We start from the raw sequence: 15273 nt of genomic DNA, 5'->3' as shown, positions 1-15273 counted from the left end.
GCTAGCATAGAGACCAAAACCAAATATGTACCAAACAACTTCAAACCTGACGTACCTACCAAAAGAATCTAGAAAAACTACATGCCCCAGTACAAAAAAAAAAAAAAAAAAAGATACAGATATAGAAGTAAGAGAAAGAGGAGTCAAGGTTTCTAGGTCTGAGCAACCACAAGAATGGGGTGTCTAGTAGATGAGAAAGACAAGGCTTTTGGTAAAAAACTGGGAGAGATTAGGAATTCAGTTCGGGACATGTAAAGTTTAAAATATCAATATCAAGGGCTGGGGATGTGGCTCAAGCGGTAGCGCGCTCATCTGACATGTGTGCGGCCCGGGTTCGATCCTCAGCATCACATGCAAAGATGTTGTGTCCACCGAGAACTAAAAAATATTAAAAATTCTCTCTCTCTCTCTCTCTCTCTCTCTCTCCCCCTCCCCACCCCCCACTCTCTCTAAAAAAAAAAATAAAATATCAATATCAAAATCTAAATGAAAAGATTAAAAAGATAGTTGGATGAACAAGTGAAATAACTGAGGTTTATCCCAAATAAACAATATGCAAAAAAGATTCAACACATTGTATGCAGAAGTCCCAAAGGAGAAAATCAAGGTATGGGAAACAAGAAAAAAAATAACAAAACAAAAACCTAACAAAAGTCAAGAAAACCTACACTTGAAACTGCATATCATAAGGACTCAGGGCATGCCTGAAAAAAATGAGTCAGATGAACACCAATATGTAAAACTATGAAGCTGAGTGCAGTGGTATACACCTGTAATTCCGATTGAGGAGACCAAGACAAGAGGATTACAAATTGGAGGCCAGATTCAACAATTAGCAAGACCCCGTCTCAAAAAGTAAAAAGGACTGGAAATGTAGCTCAGTGGTACGGTATCCTGGGTTCAATCATAGTGCGCGCGCGCACGCACACACACACACACACACACACACAAATACATACATACATGCTATTAAAATAATGTTTTGCCTTTCTAGACACAAAAAAGCTAAGTCACTAAAGCCACCAAAAACTGATTCGCATCAGACTGGCAGCTCTGCTCTATAAGAAAAGACAATGAAATGACATATTTCAGACACTCTGGAAAATTCTTATCATACAAATCAGCTCTGAAACATTCAAGCTATACACACATTCCCCAAACACAGTGAGACTCAAGGAATACTATTCCCTTAAGCTCTTCCTGAGGAAATTATTAGAGAAAATGAAAAGTCTACTATATAAAATTGGTGGAGAGAATTAAGTACTTATCTGTAAAAAATTACTGATGGCTATGAGCCAAACCTGGTGGCATACTCCAGTAATACCACAACTTGGAAGGCTGAGGCAGCAGGATCACAAGTTCAAAGCCAGTCTCAGCAACTTAGTGACACCCTGCCTCAAAATAAAAATATATAAATAAAATGGTTGGAAATGTAGCACAGTGATACAGAGCCCCTGAGTTTGATCTCTAGAACTGGAAAGAAATAAAGAAAAATTGAGGAGAAAACAAGAAGAGATAGAAGCTAGAAAAACTGGCTAATTGCCATGGCACCAAGTATTCAAAGTAAAAAAATATATATATTACTTTAAATCAAATGCTGGGGAGCAAAAAGAGGTTACTTCATCATTTTAGTAGTATTCAAAGTAAGAAACCAACAAACCACCAAAAAAAAGCAGAGGGACCCAAGCATATTATGCGTAAAGGTCTACTATAAAGGCAACAGCTAGGATAAAAATACAAACTGCATAATTTTTTTAAATCAAGATGAATTATGAAAGTCAAAGATATATTGAAATATATTGTCACAGATATTCCATACACAGCTGAAGGGAAAAACAAGAAAAATAACAAAATAAACCTGAAAGGGCAAAAAGGAGAAATTAAGTATAGGACGGGTATTCACACATATTCCAAAATAAAACCCACAATTCTATGCAATTAATACAATTTTTTAAAAGTTAAAAAAAAGTATAGAAACAGAATCCTAGAAAAAAAAAGGGGAGGTCTGGGAATGTAGCTCAGTGGTAGAGCACTTACCCAGCATCTGCAAAGCCCTGGGTTTGACGCCCAACACCAACAAGAAAAAAAAGAGAGAGAGAGACAACAATGGAAAATTATGAAACTTGTGGGGCTGGGGTTGTCACTCAGCAGTAGAGCGCTCACCTGGCACATGTGAGGCCCTGGGGTCCATCCTCAGCACCACATTAAAAAAAAAAAAAAAAAACTTTATTTATTTATTTTTAAGAGAGAGGGAGGGAGGGAGGGAGGGAGGGAGAGAGAGGGGGAGGGAGGGAGGGAGAGAGAGGGGGGGGAGAGAGAGAGAGAGAGAGAGAGAGAGAGAGAGAATTTTTTTAATATTTTATTTTTTAGTTTTCGGCGGACACAACATCTTTGTTTGTATGTGGTGCTGAGGATCGAACCCGGGCCACACACACTACCGCTTGAGCCACATCCTCAGCCCTAAATAAAGTTATTGTGTCCAACAACAACTAAATAATAAATATTTTTAAAAAGAAAATTATGTAATTTGTCTTATTTAAACAGTTTTGTGCGAATGTTAAACTCTTAGTTTTCATTACTGTAACAAGATTATACAAGCCTTTAATATTAAGGGAGCCAAGTCAAGAGTATGAGAGAGCTGGGGACGTAGCACAGGGTTCAACGCTTGCTTCCCTTCAATACAAAAGACCCTGGGGTGGATGGAGCAAGAAGAGATACAAGAATTATTTTTTTGGTGGGGAGGAGTACTGCGGATTGAACCCAGGAGTGCTTAACCACTGAACAATAATATCCCCAATCCTTTATTTATTTTTTTTTTAAATAATTTTGAGACAGGATCTTGCTAAACTGCTGATGCTGGCTTTGAGCTCGTGATCCTCCTGTCTCAGCCTCCTAAGCCGCTGGATTACAGCTACGTGCCATGGCACAAGTGAACACAACTATTTTTGCCAGTCTAAAATCATTTAAAATGACTGAAAAGACGTATTTCAGACACTCTTTTTTTTCATATTTATTTATTTATTTATTAGTTCTCGGCGGACACAACATCTTTGTTGGTATGTGGTGCTGAGGATCGAACCCGAGCCACACGCATGTCAGACGAGCGCGCTACCGCTTGAGCCACATCCCCAGCCCCATATTTCAGACACTCTTGAAAACAATTTTATAATCAGACAACCCAGCTTTAAACCATTAAAGTTGCACACAAACTTCTCACATGGTAGACTTCAAGGAATATTGTTTCCATGAGCTCTTCCTGAGGAAATAAAAAATTAAAACTATGAGGGAAAAAGTTTTTCTTTTAAGCACTGGAGAATGCTAGTAAACCAACTTATTTAAGTAAGTACTAGTGAGTAAAGAGAAAGAATGCAACATTTATCCCACCTTTCCTATGTGAGCTGTACTCACACTGCATCACCAATTGTGAATTAGAGGAATTTTCTCTTTATAGAAATAGTACAGCTATTAAGTCAAAGTAGCATGAATTCAAATATTAGCATTTCGCTGCCCCCTAATAAATTAATACAGACTACTGGTCGTCAATAGTTGCCAGTATAACAAAAAACACCAGACACCATGTGTCTCCTGATAACTCACGCTAACATGAAACAGTCTCACAAGAGTAGTAAGTCTCCAAGATGGCATCCAGCAATCCCCATCTCCTGGAATTCGTACTCTTCGCCCTCTCCCACCCAGTATCAGGGTTGTTTTGTGCAACCAAAAAAAGGTGCAAAAGTGACATAGTTTGTCACTTTGGGGGTCCTTATAGAAGACATTGCCACTTTCTTCATCCTCCCTTTGGCCCCCTCTCTGAGCACATACCGGCAGACACCCAAGCAAGGAACCATCTCCTTTCCAGTGGCTAATAAGTACGTCGACTTGAAAACAGCACCTGTCAAGCCTTCAGATCCTTGCAAATCAGAGCTTCAAGACCTCAAACCAGAACCACCCAGCTACTCCCAGAATCCTAACGTTTGGAAACTATGGAACATAAGAAATGTTTAAGTTACCAAGTTTCAGGATACAGTTAGCTGTCCCTACCCCCAGGAATCCACACTCACAGATTCAAGTAATCTTGGGTCAAAAATATTCAGAAAAAAATTCCAGAAACTTCCAAAAAGCAAAACTTTAATTTGCCCCATGTGGAATACTAAATCCACATAAACAATGATGCATAGTGTGCCCACTGTAATCCCACAGCATCATATAGAGTTTTTTAATATTTATGTTTAGTTTTTGGCGGACACAACATCTTTGTATGTGGTGCTGAGGATCGAACCCGGGCTGCGCATGCCAGGCGAGCGCGCTACCACTTGAGCCACATCCCCAGCCCCCCACAGCATCATAGAAAGCCTCAATCTCTCTGTAGTAGTTGTTAGAGCATTGTTAACTGTATGTCTTATTCATAGTTTGAGTTAAGATGATTGTATTTATAGACCATGTATAAACTTTCTTCTTGTTGTTATTCCGTAAGTGATACAGTACAATGACTATTTACAGAGCATCCACATAACATTAGGTATCATAAATAATCTAAAGATGATTTAAGGTGTACAGAAGGAAGGCACAGCTTATGAAAATACCATGCCATTTTATATAATGGACTTGAGCATCCTCAGAATTTGGTATACCCAGGAGTCCTGGAGCCCAAGTCTCTGCAAATACTGAGGGATGACTGTAATTTGTTACAAAGGCAATAGAATTGATACACCTGCCAAAACTAATAACTGAATTCAACTGATCAAGTCTTGAGAACCAACTACCAATTTATTAACAGACAAAATACAGAAGACCAATATAAACAACTCCACAAAGATATACTCAGTGCAAAATCTAGATACTAAGCTCTACAGGGGAAAAAAAAAAAAAAAAAAAGATGTAAAAGGAAAGATGGAGGGGATAACCTATATTTTTAAAAGACATAATTACATAATAACCAAATTGCAATGTATAAGCCTCTTTTGGATCCAATTTTTCAGAAATAAAAAATACAAAATGAGAAGAGATGTAAAAAATTAACTACTGACTATATTTGATGCTACTAAAGAATAGACATAATGATACTGTGATCATGCCTGTTTGAAAGTCCTTATCTTTCATAAATACTTCAGGAAATCACATGTGGTCTAGTATTTACTTAAAAATTAGCCATTAATTAGCCAGGCACAGAGGTGGATGCCTGTAATTCCAGTGACTCCCGAGGCTGAGGCAGGAGGATCTCAAGTTTGAGGCCAGCCTCAGCAATTTAGCAAGAACCTGTCTCAAAATAAAAAATAAAACCGGGGGCTGGGGATGTGGCTCAAGTGGTAGCGCGCTCGCCTAGCGTGCGTGCGGCCCAGGTTGGATCCTCAGCACCACATACAAACGAAGATGTTGTGTCCACCGAGAACTAAGAAAAAATAAATAAATGTTAAAATTCTCTCTCTCTGTCCCCCTCTCTCTCTCTGTCTCTCTCTCTCTCTCTTAAAAAAAATAAATAAATAAAATAAAACGGGTTATGAACATATGTCAGTGGTAAAGTGAAAAATTAGTCATTAATTGATAAGTTGATAAATCTGGGCGATGAGTTCATGAATATCAATCATGAAGATCAATACACCATGCTTTTCTTTATTTTTTTCTTTTCTTTGCAATACTGGGGATTGAACCAAGGACACTATACCACCAAGCTACACTCTCAGCTCACCCCACCTCACCATTTTTTTTTTTTAAAGATAGTCTTACTAAATTTCCAAGGCTGACCCAGAACTTGAGAGTTTCATTCCTCAGCCTCCAAGGTGACATGGCACCACTCTACTTTATAGTTGAAATTTTCCCTAATATAAAAAGAAGGAAAAAAGTATTGCTGAAGGATAAAGAAAATGATGACCTAAACAGAAACTAAGTATCAGAAGGGAATCTTAAGAGTACAAAAGGCTTTTACTCAAATATGTCTGTGTCAATTTCTCAAAGCCTTTCCTTCAAGCAAGGATATAGAGTTCTTTCTATATCTCTGCATGAAGAAAAGAGTTCCTGTGTCCCTCTAAATATGAGAAATAGTTACTAAGTCATAAATTGTAACTGCTCCCTAAAAACATTAGTCTGTTTGGGATGTTAAAAAAGTTCTGGAAATAAGTAGTGGGAGGATGACTGCACAATACTGTGAACGTGCTTAATGCCACTGCATTATAAACTCAGAAACAGTAAATTCACCAGGCATGCTGGACACATCTGTAATCCCAGTGACTCAAGAGACTAAGGCAGGAGGATCAAAGTTTCAGGCTAGTCTCAGCTCTGTCTCAAAAAATAAAAAAGGGCTTGGGGCGTAGCTCAGTGGTAAAGCACCCTTTGATTCAACTGCTAGCACCAAAATGATAATAATAAAAATGGTAATATTGCATGTATTTTACCACAGTAAAAAAAATACAGGGGCTGGGGATAAAGCTCAGTTGGTAGAGTGCTTGCTTCGCATGCACAAGGCCCTGGGTTCAATCCCCAACACCACAAAAAAAAAAAAAAAAAAAAAAAAAAAAAAAAAAAAAAATTAAAATACCAAGTATGTGACATACAAAATTATATAAAGCGTAACTTTCAACCCCCAGCACTACAAAGTAAAAACTCATATACGCAAAAACTACACACATACATACACACACACACACACACACACACACACCCCTTCTTCTTGTGATAAAAATGTACAAAACGAGGCAGGTGCAGTAGCACATGTCTGTAATCCCAGGAGCCCAAGAGGCTGAGGAGGGGGATCACAAGTTCAAAGCCAGTCTCAGCAACTTAGCAAGGCCCTAGACAACTCAGTGAAGACCATGTCTCTAAATAAAATACCAAAAAGTTCTGGGGATATGACTCAGTGGTTAAGTGCTCCTGAGTTCAATCCCCAGTACTTAAAAAAAAAAAAAAAATCAAATGATCTACAAGAAACATAAGGAACTAGGTACAGTGGCACACGCCTATAATCACTGTTTGAGTCAAAGGCAGGATGTAAATTGGAGACCAGCTTAAGCAATTCAGTGAGACCCTGTCTCACAATAAAAAATAAAAAGGACTGGGGTTATAGCTCAGTGGTAGAGCACCTGCCCAGCAATGCACAAGGATCTGGGTTCAATCCTCTATACAGGAAGAAGGGAAAAAATGGTTATAAATGTGGCAAGAGTAGCACTCCAGAATTTAGGGGAGTTTCCCCTTTCAACCAAAAGTCCTTCTTCTAAAAATGAGTACTTATTCATCAACTTTATGACACAGAAGTAAATAAATGTAGGAAACATAATTCCTTTTACTTTACTATAGTAAAGTGGAGTTCCTGTGCTCTCAAACAGAGAAAGAAAGAAAATTAAGGTACAAAAGGCCTTATAGTCCACACAGTTTGCAGTTCCTCTTGTAACAAGCATTAATACAATTTAAAAGTTAATAATCTATACTAACTGAAAATATCTCCCAGGAATTCACTGAAAACTTCCCTAGATTACTCTAGCCTCAAGCAATCTCTCATTTCTCTGAACTCCAAAAGCAATTATTTGTCCAATTTATTTGGCAATTAATCCTGCATTGCCTTGTTTAATTTCTTTCATTATTCTCTGAAATGCTATTTAAATCTTCTCTAGTTATCTAACTTTGTATTCCTTTCTCATCTCCCCATCTCCCTTATCTCTTCCTTTCATCTCCTACCTTGATAGGAAGAGATAAGGCCATATATTGTTTGGTTTACACATAGATACACAGAGTAACTAGCACATAGTAAATACAAAGATATTTATTTAAAAAAAAAAAAAGGAAAAATCAGTTACATTAAGGAAATATTTAAGGGTTGAGATGTAGCACTATGGTAGAATGCTTGGCTAGCATGCATGAGGCCCTGGGTTCAATCCCCAGTACTGAAAAAGAAAATGTTTAAAGCCACACCAACTAATAATCTTCAAGCCAAAAATTAACAATGTACTGTTTTTTTCCCTAATTCCTAAAGTAATGTGTGGTCATAAAAAGGACATAGCCTTTTATATCTAAGAATATATCTAAAAACTTCTATTTGAATCTTCTACCTTGAAAGCCTGTGCACCTGTGAGTTTCTAACCTTCATCTCAAAGATGACAACATCTACTTCTAGAAGTTTTTATTATTGTTAAGTGAGAATTTATGTAAAATTACTTGTAGCCAAACAAGTTGAGATTCTTGGTTTTTTAATGTTTATATAGATTTCAAATCAGAATGTGTCATATTATTGACAGTATCCCATAGTATAATTGGCCAATTTACATTTGTTTCCTAGTGGTACATAAAATAGTCATTTGTTTAATAATTGAAGGCATCATGAGCTTGATAAAATTTGGTAACAGATGGCAGTATACTCAAATGATAGCTAATTTTTCCTCCCTTACATCTATTCACATACTAGCATGTAGAAAGGAAACAATCAGGGGGCTGGGGATGTGGCTCAGGCAGTAGCGCGCTCGCCTGGCATGTGTACGGCCCGGGTTCGATCCTCAGCACCACATACCAACAAAGATGTTGTGTCCGCCGAGAACTAAAAAATAAATATTAAAAATTCTCTCTCTCTCTCTCCTCTCTCACTCTCTTTAAAAAAAATGCAAAAAAAAATCCTCAACACTGCATAAAAATAAATAAAATAAAGTATTAAAAAAAAAAAAAGAAAGGAAACAATCATTCAGTGGAAATACCAAGTCCACTGTAAGTGCTTAGAACTGTCAGAAAGTATATGCTCAATAAATTGGAACTAACATTACTGCTGTTCTCTATCTTAGTTTCATTTGAAAGAGGAATAATAATTTTGATTATTTATGAAATACAGATTTCTCTTAAGAGGGCAAATTACATTTACATATATAATATAGATAAATATAGGTATTGCATGCTTATATGTTACTGAGAATTGAATTCAAGGGCACTCTACCACTGAGCTATAATATCCTCATCCCTTTTGGGGGGAGCAGGAGGGCAAAGGGGGAACTAGGGATTGAACTCAGGGGCACTGGACCACTGAGCCACTGCCCCAGCCCTTTTTTGTATTTTATTTAGAGACAGGGTCTCACTGAGTTGCTTAGTGCCTTGCCATTGCTGAAGCTGGCTTTGAACTCGCAATCCTCCTGTTTCAGCCTCCCAAACCGCTGGGATTACAGGCATGCACCACCGTGCCCAGCCCCATCCCTGATTATTTCTATTTTGAGACAAGGCCCTGCTATATTACTGAGGCTTGCCTCAAGTTTGAGATCCTCCTGTCTCAGTCTTCTGTGCTAAAGGGATTGCAGGTGTGCACCACCACACTCAGCTATAAGACTATATTTTTAAAAGTTATCTCAACAGTATGTGTCCACAAGTCATTTTTCTAAAGACTTTAGAACTGCAGTTAAAGATCTGAACATCAAGCTCTTCTGGATAAAAACATTACAAAGTCCATGTTCACCATTAGTCTCCATCTCAAATAAATTAATATTATGTATTTTGTTTTTTAAAGATGTGCCCAAAAATCACATCATAAATTACTATAGCATTTCCAGACCAAAACACTTGCGTCAAATCAATTAAAGGTCACCTGAACAGGATATTTAAATCCTTTTGGTTTTTATATGTAGTCATTCATTGAGTTAACTAGGCTATCACGGAAACATGTGTGCTGTTACATTCTATAGTCTTTCTAAAGAAAAATACTCCAGTTGGGAGTGGTGGCACATGGCTTTAATTCTAGATATGCTGATCCCAACTATTCTGGAGGCTGAGACAGGAGAATAGTGAGTTAGAGACCAGCCTCAGCAATTTAGCAAGACCAGCACAAGATAAAATACTTTTAAAAGAGCTGGAGAAATAGTTTAGAATGTAAATAACCACTGGGTCCAATTTCCTGTACCAGCCAAAAAAAAAAAAAAAAAAAAAGCACATTTCTAATCCAAACAGAATTTATTAAATGATTATTTGAAGTACTTCTGTTTAAAAACAGTATAACAATGTTCCTACAGAAAAGTTTCCTACAGGGGATTGAGATGTGGCTCACTGGTAGAGCGCCTTCAGAACATGTGTGAGGCACTGGGTTTGAATCTCAGCACCATATTAAATAAATAAATACAGAAATTTTTAAAAAAAGAAAAAAGTTCTCGGGGCTGGGGATGTGGCTCAAGCGGTAGCGCGCTCGCCTGGCATGCGTGCGGCCCGGGTTCGATCCTCAGCACCACATACCAACAAAGATGTTGTGTCCGCCGAGAACTAAAAAATAAATATTAAAAATTCTCTCTCTCTCTCTCTCTCTCCTCTCTCACTCTCTCTTTAAAAAAAAAGTTCTCTACAGATCTCATGTGTTCTAAAATCCTATATATATTACAGAAATTACTTTTAAATAGAAAGATTAAGACAAAGTTTTTAAAGCAAAGTTTAAAAGAGTAAGGAAAACATGTGCTCCACAGAAGAGAGCAAAAGGATACACACACACACACACACACACACACACCCATACACACACACCCACCCACATGGGGAAAAAAAATTTTTTTTAAATGAAGAAAGAGTAACAGGGTGGAGGGAGTTAGCTCAATGATGACAGCAGTTACCTAGCATGTATGAGCCCCCAGTTTTGATCCCCAGCACAACCCAAATAAATAAAGTACTGATGTAAAACAAGGCTCCAAAGAAACTTCATACAAGTAATACCAAACAAGGTAGAAGAGCAGGCACACTTATCAGTAAGCAACAACAGCTAAGAATAAGTCTAAAAAAACTTTATAACAATAACTTTTCAAAACAGTAATAGGTATTTTACTACTGAGCAACATTTCCAGTCCTTTTTATTTTTTTATTTTAAGGCAGGGTTTCACTAAGTTGTTTGGGGTTCTCTAAAATTACTGAAGCTGGCCTTAAACTTGTGATCCTCCTGCCTCCTAAGCCACTAGGATTACAGATATGAACACCACACCTGGCCTTTTAAAGAGTTTTTTAAAAAGGGACAGTGATAGAGCTGGGGATGTGGCTCAAGCAGTAGTGCGCTCGCCTGGCATGCGTGCGGCCCGGGTTCGAGCCTCAGCACCACATACCAACAAAGATGTTGTGTCCGCCGAGAACTAAAAAAATAAATAAATATTAAAAATTCTCTCTCTCTCTCTCTCTCTCTCTCTCTCCTCTCTCTCTCTCTTTAAAAAAAATTAAAAAAAAAAAAGGGACAGTGATATAGCTCAGAGGTAGAGCATCTCTAATTCAAGTCCCAGAACCCACCACACACACAAACAGTAACAATTAGGGCTGGGGTTGTAGCTCAGTTGGTAGAGTTCTTGCCTAGCACATGTGAGCCACTGGATTCGATGCTCAGCACCACATAAAAATAAAATAAAGGTATTGTGTCCATCTACTATAAAAAAATATTTGAGGGCTGGGACTGTGGCTCAGTGGTGAAGTGCTTGCCTAGCATGTCTGAGGCACTGGGTTCAATTCTCAGCACTGCATATAAATAAATTAAATAAAGGTCCATCAACAACTAAAAAATATATTTTTTTTTAAAAAAGAGTTACCTTTAAAAAATTTGGAAAAAAAAAGTACAATTAAATTAAATTAATTAAAGCATACCTTTAGTCTTAGGTATTCAGGAGGCTAAGACAAGAAGACCACTTGAGCCAACAAGTTCAAGCCCAACCTGGGTAACAGCAAGACCTCAAGACCCTATCCCATGGAGGGGTGAGGGAGAGGGGGTGAGACAGGCTGGGATGTAATTCAGTGGCAAAGGGCTTGTGCAGCAAAGCACACAAGAGGTCCTTGGGTTCAATCCCCAGCACCACAAACAAAAAAAAAGAAGAAATTCAAAGTACTGACATTGACTACTATTTAATAAAGAGGCAAATAATTCCTATAACCTTTGTAATGCCAAAGGAATAATAATTTGTTTTCATTAAATCATAGTGTAATGTTATATTCATGAAGGAAACAGAAATTTGTTTATGTTCCATTGTCTGCACCAAAGAATAAGATCTTCTCTGGGCAAACCTTTTCCAACTCAAATTTGTATGTCCTAGAATGCTTTACATAAATCAGGAAAACAATAAATGTTCATTATTTACAAATCAAGTCTTTGGGCTAGGGATGTATGTGCTTCAGTGATAGAGTTCTTGCCTAGCATGTGCAAGGTGCTGGGTTCAATCCGCACCACTTTAAGGAGGAGGGGAAAAAGAGTATGCAGCTAAAGCCAAGGAAATAGATACTATTTTATGAAAATAAAAACCAAATAATGGTTTTTATATTGGGGGGAGGGGGGCTGAGAATAATTATTCACAATAATTCATTCCCAAAAGATGCCAGTAATCAAAATAACTAAAGTAGGGACTGGGGTCAGTGGTAGAGCGTTTCCCTAGCACATGTGAGGCACTGGGTTTGACTCTCAGCATAATAAATAAATAAATATCCATTGACAACTAAAAATTATATTTAAAAAAAAAAAGTAGGCATTTACTTTGAGGTTTTCTCATATCTTGTTTTAAAGCCTGAGGAACACACAATCAGCATGTACTGAATGTCCACATGTACTCAGAAAGTTGTCAGTCACTAAAAAGACTTATAAATTCTGCATTATCTAGTAAAAGGATGCTCGTTATCTAGTTAGGGAGACTAATACCAGTGAAGCATTCATTATACAGAGCATCTTGTGGTAGTACTAAGTGCCAAACTGAACAGTTCAGACAAGGAGCTTGGGAAAGAACATAATGGTGGGGGTATGGATCACTGGTAACACATGCAATTAGCATTCACTAATTATGTGGATTCAACCTCCACTGTGGGGCGGGTGGGGAGAGAAAGTATATGCCAGTGAATCTTGGATGGAGAGTTTGATAAAACCAAACGTTTCTAGTCATTTGGTCCAAAAACATTTGAATTACCCTTGATTCTCACCCCACCCCCAAGAGGATCTGTTACAAAAACCTGTTGGCTATACCTTCAAAATACATACAGAATCTGCTGGGCACAGTAGTACAAGCATGTAATCCCAGCAACTAGGGAGGCAGAGGAAAGGAGGAACACAAGTTTGAGGCCAGCCTCAGCAAGTTAGGGAGACCCTCAATGACTTATCAAGACCCTGTCTCAAAAAATAAAATGGACTGGGGATGCAGCTCAGTGGTAAAGCACCCAGGCTCAATCCCTGACAGCAAAACAAAATATATACAATTTTTTAAAAGATGACTGGGGATAAGCCAGGCACTCCTATAATCCTAGTGGCTCAGGAGGTTGAGGTGGGAAGATTGCAATTTCAAAGCCAGTCTCAGCAATGTAGCAAGGCCCTAAGCAATTTAGTGATGTGGTGTGTGTGTGTGTGTGTGTGTGTATAGAAATGTATCACTTTGTGTATGTGTATACATATACATGACCACTTCTCACCTCTACTGTCTAAGCCATTATCTCTTACCTGAATTACTGTAAAAGCCTTATAGTAAATCTTCTAGCTTGTACTCTTACAGGTTATTCTTCAAAGAGCAGCAGAAGGGAACATTTTAAAGCCAGATTCAGTTATTTGCTCTGCTAAAACCCTACAGAACATGAGGCAGTGTGTACATGAACAAGTTCAAAGAAAAAAAAGACTATAGAGAAATAGACATAGATGAGTTTACTGGTAATCCTTATTATTTGTACTTTTCTGTATTTTCCATATGAACATGAATTAATCATTTTACAATTTTAAAAATGCTTAATTAAGAGAAAATCTTGAGGGGCTGGGGATGTGGCTCAAGCGGTAGCGCGCTCGCCTGGCATGCGTGTGGCCCGGGTTCGATCCTCAGCACCACATACCAACAAAGATGTTGTGTCCGCCGAGAACTAAAAAATAAATATTAAAAATTCTCTCTCTCTCTCTCTCCTTTCTCACTCTCTCTTAAAAAAAAAAAGAGAGAGAAAATCTTGATATTTCTGGAATAGCTATAAATATAATTAAAACCTATAGCAGTTCCTCATTTTGCTCAAAGTAAATATTGAAATCCTTACAACTGCCTATGAGGTCCTACTGTTCTACTCAAATTTCTTCTCTTACTACTTACCCCTTTGTTCACTGTGCTCCAGCATATTGATCACCTTGCCTTCTTCAAATATACTAAGAATGCTCCTACTAAAGGACTTTTTTTTTTTTTTTTTTTTTTTGGTACCAGGGACTCAACCACTGAGCCACATCCCCAGCCTTATTTTGTATTTTATTTAGAGATAGAGTCTCACTGAGTTGTTTAGCACCTCATTAAATTGCGGAGGCTGGCTTTGAACTTGTGATTCTCCCGTCTCAGCCTCACAAACTGCTGGGATTACAGGCATGTGCCACCATGCCCGGCTAAAGGGCTTTTGCACTGATTGTTCTCCCTAAGCACAATGTTCCTCATGCCAACCCTACCTCCCAATAGTCACAAGTCTTCATTTCACTCTTTGCTCAGATGTCACTTTCTCAGTGAAATTTACCATGACTACCATCTAACATGTAAAACCCCAATACACTCCAGTTCCCAGACCTTTACATGGCCTTACTCAATAGCCCTTCTGTTCAATGGTTATATGCCTAACATCTAGTGAATAGCCGACACACAGCTAGCACTCAATAGATCTTTGTAGTGTATATATTAAGACAAGGGAGGCAGAAGTGGTGGGCAAAGACTATGGGAGGGTATGAGGATATGCATTTTTGAAGAGACAGACCAAAAAAGAAAATTATTCTGCCAGGAGCAGAGAAGACTTAAGCGAAGAAGCCTTCCAAAGGTAAAGAAGAGATTTGGTTAACAGTGAGCAGCCAGAAGTAGGGAACTTGAAGGCTGGAAAGCTGTCAGAAGAAAAAAGGTTACAGGCCAGAAGGAAATTTAGACTGAGAAAGAAGAAATAAAATATTTGGAGCTAGAATGAGGAGTAAGAAGGGGAAGTGCATGAGGAGGTCAGAAGAGTTATAGATACACAAAAGAGGAAGGATAAGAGGGTACAAGGAAGAAGCAGATTACAGGGAAGGGGTGGAGGACACTAATGTCACAACACCATTTTCATTCAAATCTAAGACCTAACAGTCTGGGGGATAGATTATATATATATATATATGGCTTTATTTCCAAAATGGTAAGTGATTTAAGCAAGAGGATCACAAATTCAAGTCTAGCCTTGGCAATTCAGTGAGACCTTGTCAAAGTTAGGGGGGGTGGGGCTAGAAATGTAGCTCAGTGGTAAAACAGTCTTGGGTTCACTCTCCAGTGCTAGGGACAGGGAACAAATGAATGAGAATTTAAAAGGTTAATTCAAAGTTCAAAATAGTGGCCCAAACCGATAGTCCCAGGTACTAGG

At 38.1% G+C, this 15273-nt stretch overlaps 1 protein-coding gene across 6 annotated transcripts in view; it reads right to left on the bottom strand.

The window, feature by feature from the left end:
* NCOA3 (nuclear receptor coactivator 3) overlaps positions 1-15273 on the bottom strand; it is a 123843-nt gene that overhangs the window by 91382 nt on the left and 17188 nt on the right. The window contains exon 1 of one of the 6 annotated variants that reach the window (XM_081289577.1): positions 13382-13489. The exons of the other annotated variants lie outside the window; for them this stretch is intronic. The gene's annotated coding sequence lies outside the window, so the exon portion shown is untranslated. Of the gene's footprint in view, positions 1-13381; positions 13490-15273 lie in introns of those variants that run through there. 6 annotated transcript variants of the gene reach the window in all.

Source organism: Spermophilus citellus (assembly GCF_964194105.1).
Source record: "Spermophilus citellus genome assembly, chromosome: 4".
Classification (NCBI taxonomy): Eukaryota; Metazoa; Chordata; class Mammalia; order Rodentia; family Sciuridae; genus Spermophilus; species Spermophilus citellus.
Note: the sequence above shows the minus strand (reverse complement) of the source record. Positions and strands in the feature narration are given on the sequence as shown.